Source organism: Lynx rufus, unplaced genomic scaffold, assembly GCF_022079265.1.
Source record: "Lynx rufus isolate CCGP_SWC_20201006 ecotype Redwood Valley unplaced genomic scaffold, mLynRuf1.p SCAF_1, whole genome shotgun sequence".
NCBI classification, from domain to species: domain Eukaryota; kingdom Metazoa; phylum Chordata; class Mammalia; order Carnivora; family Felidae; genus Lynx; species Lynx rufus.
The window spans coordinates 44,159,406-44,165,198 of NW_025814823.1; the positions used below are offsets into that span (position 1 = coordinate 44,159,406).

The window sequence follows — 5,793 nt, forward strand, 5'->3', positions numbered from 1 at the left end:
CATTCAGTGTATGATGAGTTATCACAATGAAATAAATGCTCTGTGCCATTCGCTTCCTGCCTTCATCAATGGGATATTTCTGGATAAGGACGTATGGGGACTCCTGGAGGGACACAGCCTCCTCAGTACAGCCCTCTCCTGTGCCAACAACATCAGCGTTCATCTATATAGGCATTTAAATGTACTTCGAAAGTTGAGTAGTATGAGGAATAGGGCATAGCAGGAGGCCGGAAGAGGAAGAAAACTGATCCCTAGCAAAACCTGACTGGGGAGAAGGTATTTAAGCCCAAAGCCTTGTTTTGGAGATAAAAGGGCACAGATCCATCAGAAGAGAAGAAAGTCAAAAAGAACTTTTATCCATTCAGTTCTTAGGGGTCACCTGGGCCCAACCCCCACCTTCTCTCTTTCCAACTTGCTGTAAACTTATAGAGACTCCATGGAGTCTTGAAATTTAGGACCAAATACTAGGGTACAGCAGAACTTCCCGGTGGTGTGGTGGCATCAGTAAGCTGTCAATCAGTCACAGGACAGGCAGGACACAGACCCCCTCCTCTGGCCATAAGCAGCTTCTGCTGTTTATTCCAGCATGCCATTGAAGCATTACCCTTCTCCCTGAAGGAACGTATTGGGAACAGCCTCGCACTCTACAGTTGCCCTTTTGAAATTCTTAATTTTTAAACATAGGGCTCTGCAAATTGTGCAGCTGGTCTTGAGTACTGACCAAGAAAATGGGGGCCAAGGGAGAAAAACAGACATTCAAAGATCAATCAGAACCTTGGAACAATACAGCAGGAGACAGTGCTCAACTGGGCCGCAGGGCGGAGGGGGAAATAAAATTAAGTAAACAGAAGGTTGAAAAAAACAAAACAAAAATGAATACCTGCTACCAGTTACTCCAAAGTGCCCTTTGCCACCATGTAATGTTTCAAGTAAAACAGCTCAGAGAAAGGTGAGCTGGATGCAGAGGCAGCAAACATGACTCCAAACAGGGAGGCGTCAGGTGTGACTATGGGGACCTGCAGAGGAACAGGGTTTGGCCACTGAGCCTCATGAGCTGCTGACCCAGCCACATATCTGACTGAAGTCAACCAGACCACCTGTTCAACCACCGGAACTCAAGTTTTTGTTTAGTGTCATAGGGGCAAATTTTCAAAGATCTGCATTTTTGCTTTACTGGCAAAACCGGAAAATTCACAGTTTCAGGTTATGTATAGAGACAGCACAGCGTCCACGATGCCCTCTGTTAAGGAAAAGGGTTTCTCCAGCACAGTGATCCATTCTCAGCTGCCTGGGTATGTCCCCGTGGGCACCTCCTCTCTCAGATATGACTATTCAAAAATCGGTCCTCACCAACTGCCTGGGAGCGACCCCTCGGGCTTGAAAATTTAGCAGATCTGTGACAGTAGTCTACACATTTTCCTTCTTGAATCTCTAATGGTCAGTGTGGGGAAGAAAGGGGGAAGCCAGTCAGAGATGAAAAGTCTCAGCATTGCTTTCCTGACAAGAATGTCCCAAGGGAACATTTAACAAGACTGGTGTAGAAGGTGGAATGTGGCCGCTTACACAAATCCTCCCATGTAACATTCACCTCACCAGAAAGCCAAGCACCTCAACTTGGAGGCTTTATTAATTTAGGGCTGCGGGACAGGCACCAGGTTCAATGGGGGCAGAGCTTTGCTTTGCCCATATGTTTTGGTGTAGCTTTCCAAGTTTGGGAAGGATCAATCACAGGAAGGAATGGGGATGAAAGGCCAGGAATTCAAACTTATAAAAAACTTTCTAGAACTTACATCCATTACCCAAAGGGTTCTCTGCATTTATCCTGCAAGAGACTGTCTGGAGACAAAGTAAAGAATTTTTTTATTTAAACACTTGACACTAATTCTAGCCCCTGCTTTCCAAATCTCTGGTCAGAACTGTCCCCTGGAATATGGCTCCTTGCTGGGAGAAACACATTTTCCTGAAGTCACTTATCCAAAAGAGATGCTGGGTGATACGTATACAAAAGCCAAACTAAATATTAATGTACAAAAAGGCTTTGTGAATTCATTAAAACCACTTGCTTGTGAAACAGCCCCAAGATCCTGCTGAGTCCCACCAAGGGCAGTGTTAAGCCCAAGGCCAGGGGACTCCCAGAGCTCAGCTAAACGGGGTGAGGTAGTGTGTTACTGAGGTGCCATCCTGTGAATATGTGGGATCTGAGGGCCCTCTCCCTCAAATCTTCTTTGGGAGAGACCCCCTCAAAAGTCAAATAAGAACGTAGCCAACCAGCCCCAAGGACTGGGTTCAAGCATTCCCCTGCCACCCAGGGAGGGCCTGAACCCGCTGCTGTCCAATAGTGCCTCCTGGTGGGGGTCGAATGACAGATCAGGATAAATTCCAGCAGGTCAAAGGTGAACTGCCAAAACTCATGCCCAATTAGCACAAAATAAGTAACAGGTTATCTGACTGGGACAGACAAAACGCACATCCCTCTACGTGCTACCAGTTACTTGGGTCTCTTTAATTCTGAAGGGCTCACAGTCCACCACTCTCCCACCTCATAGGGTCTTCTCATCTACACTATGGACCAAACACACTCCCAGGTGGGAGACTAGATGTAAATGAGGGCAAGGCTGCTGCTTTCAGAGACATCCCCACCTCTCCGGCAGGACACTCAAGGTCAATGGAGATAGCTAGATGCCAGGTGACTGACTATATCAAAGTGGTTCCCTGTCCTTTTTACCACACAGGGAAGGCCTGACCTGCTGAGCCATCACTCCATAGAATCAAGTTTCTGTGGAACTAAGGAGATAAGAACCACCTCCCTTCCTGTCCATCGAGGTGCTGTAGGATGCCTCTTCTGGCTGGCAAGGTTCATCCCAAAGCTTTTTACCTAAACAGTAAGTTTGTTCTGAGTTTGGATCTAGCTGTAAAAACATTTTACTGTCCAATCAGCAGATTAGAGCTTTGGAACAAGCAGGCACCTCCAGCCCAACTGCCTTTTCCCAGGTGAGCACTGGGCCTGCAGTCTGAGGTGAGCTGCCCTGCTGACTAGTCTTTTCGGAATGACTGCATTCCCAAAATTCTCATAGCTGGTGTCCCAGTTGGAAATCTGGTAACAATACCCACAGTGAAAAACTCTCTACCTCCTTTATTCAGGGAGGCTGTTGGTTGGATTCATAGCAGCATAAAACCTATCAGTTAACTTAAACTTGAGAGGTTGGGGGAGGTGATCTAGTTAAAGCCAATTGCCTGACAAGATCCCCAAACCAGCCTCGAAAGAACAAAAAAACACAGCCCTTGATGGGCAAGAACAGGTAAGGAGGTAAACATGATAGGGCCTCTGCTTCTAAAAACAGTAACAGACCATGGCGCTACTTCTTCTTTTTTCTTCCTTACACATAAGACAGAACAGAATTCCTAAGAAGACAAAATTAAAACTTCAGTTGAAGAGGGAACACCAGCCATTAGAAAATCAGAGCTCCCGTGGCTGTGCTGGGATCCAGTCAGCTGTCCAGGTTCTTTTCTGCCTCTTGGCAATGGATAAGGTACAAGAAGATCTGCCCAACGGTGAAGTCAAGCAAGAGGCTGCCTTTGTTCCTGCCAACATGCTTGCTCATGAGGTTAAGGGTGGAGCTTTCAGGGCCACACAAGCAGCAGTACATGGGGGCCCCTGTGTGTGTCTCCAGGTGGTCCTTGATGGTTGCATGGCCTTGGAAGGACTTGTGGCACTCTGTATACCGGTACGACCTCTTGTCTGTGTGGATCCACCGGAGGTCGTTGAACTCACTTGTGTGTGTAAACCTTTTGCCACAAAAGGTGGCAGCTGTACTTGCTGTTCTCAGGCTAGCCCTGCAAAGCCAGCTCCTCACTCAGGAAGTCCTCCACTGGCAGCTTCCACTTCTGGACTGCTGGGTGCCATAGCCCCAAACCAGGCCATTCATCAAGGCCGGTGTTGTATTTGTGCTGCTGACATGGTAGCCATACGCAGCCTCCCACTTGAATCCCTGGTTGCACAAGTGGCAGTGGAAAAGGGTGTCTTCCAGGCTTTGGTGCACAGCTATGTGCTTCTTTAAGAGATGCCAATCCACAAAGCTTTTCACACAGACAGAGCAGGAGAGAACTAAAATGCCGAGATGGAAGAGCGTGTGCCATATAAAGCTGCACAGGTTAAGGTAGTGCTGGTCACAGGTACTGCAGGCCTGACCCTTTCAAATTTAGAGGGTGGAGGATGTGGCCCCGGACCACGTGGAAATCTTTGGCCGGTGCCTTCCCTTCCCACAGGCAGCACATTTCAACTCTTAGAAGCTACCCCTGAAGGCAAACCCAGATTCCCAGTCGGGGGATCATTGGGGTAGACAGCAATGTTGTCCTCAAATGTTTCATCCCATCAGTGAAGGATCAGCTGCCACTTGGTAATGAACTTAGTTTCACACATGTTGCAAGAGAAGAAGAAAATACCAATGTGGGACAGAACATAGGTCACTTGGGAGTTTTGGTCCTAGCAGTTGGTCTCACAGAACTTGCGCTTGCCTGTCAGCCGGTCCATGTGGTCTTGAGCATGCTATCACATCAACTGAATGTTGTGCTCTAGAACTTTCTTGCACACCTGGCAGGGCATGGCCTTATTCTCTCATAATCATTCTCTCCAAAAGTCAGCTCGTTGTCACTATCATCACTCAACTCAATCATCTCCTAAGCTATGCCTGTCTCTCCAGTGGGATCTTCAAACTGCACATCATCATCCCCTGGGTCCTCTGGCTGGACCTCATCCATCTTCCCAAAGCTTGGCTCTTTGGAGTGGTTGTTATGGCTCACATAGGAGTTGGTTCCAGTGGTGACTATTTGCATTGTCAGGAGTGACTAAACTATTTTTACTGAAGTCTCCATTGCTCAGAACTTAGTATGGATGGCAGGAGCTGGTGCTGATTTGGGTGGCCATGCTGAGGGTACCTCTGACTGGCTGTGTCATACTAGGAGCAGACATGAGAGGAGAAAAGCATCATGGTCATCTGTGTTTGGTAGCGGTGGCTGCTGCAGCAGACACAGGATATAGTTAGGGTCACTGGCAATATTTCTGTCTTCTTTATAACTTCCTCCACTATCACGAGGTAACACATAGTTCCTATTAGGAGCAGAGTGCTCCCCACCATCCAGAGTTCTTCAAGGGGACAGATGGGTTCTGCTGAGCTACAACTCTGGGTACCACTGGTGCTGGTCCAGGGCTTGGCTGCAGCAGTGTTCTCTAGTCAGGAAAGGTGGAGTGACAGGCCCAGAAGAGGCCCTCCATACCCAGATACTCAGTTACCTCACAGATGACCCCAGTGTTGATCATGTCTGTCAAGAGCTCTGATGTGTGGACAAAGCCCAGACTCTTCTCAAAGTTGACAGGGGTGATGAAGTCCACCACCTAGGTCCTGGCAGCATCAAGCCCCAAATTCAGAGAAAGGTTCTGGAAGTATCCAGCCAGCACAGCTTAGTGGGTCAGGAAGAAGCCGACCACAACCACAATGGTGACGTCGCACATGATCTACCAGATCTGACACTTACTGAGTTCCTTCAACAGTCTGTTGGTGTGGTTGCTGCTTTGCAGTTTGATCCTCATGCCCATCTTGGCTCCTCTGAAGTTGCCCCCTTATCAGCGTGGTTTGTAGGGTTCCCTTGGGCCTGAGCACCGTCGCTGCCGCCTCACACAAAAGCTGGCCCGCCCTGACCGGCCCGATCCGGCCAGAAGAGGGCGCCATTATATTCATTATTTCTTAAGTGATAAGTGTGACCGAAAGGCGCGCTGCAAATACGATCTCTCATATT

At 48.2% G+C, this 5,793-nt stretch overlaps 1 pseudogene; it reads right to left on the reverse strand.

Annotated features, from left to right (window-relative positions):
* Positions 1-3,488: 3,488 nt before the first annotated feature.
* On the reverse strand, positions 3,489-5,593 carry LOC124513382 (zinc finger and BTB domain-containing protein 39-like; annotated as a pseudogene).
* Positions 5,594-5,793: the final 200 nt, after the last annotated feature.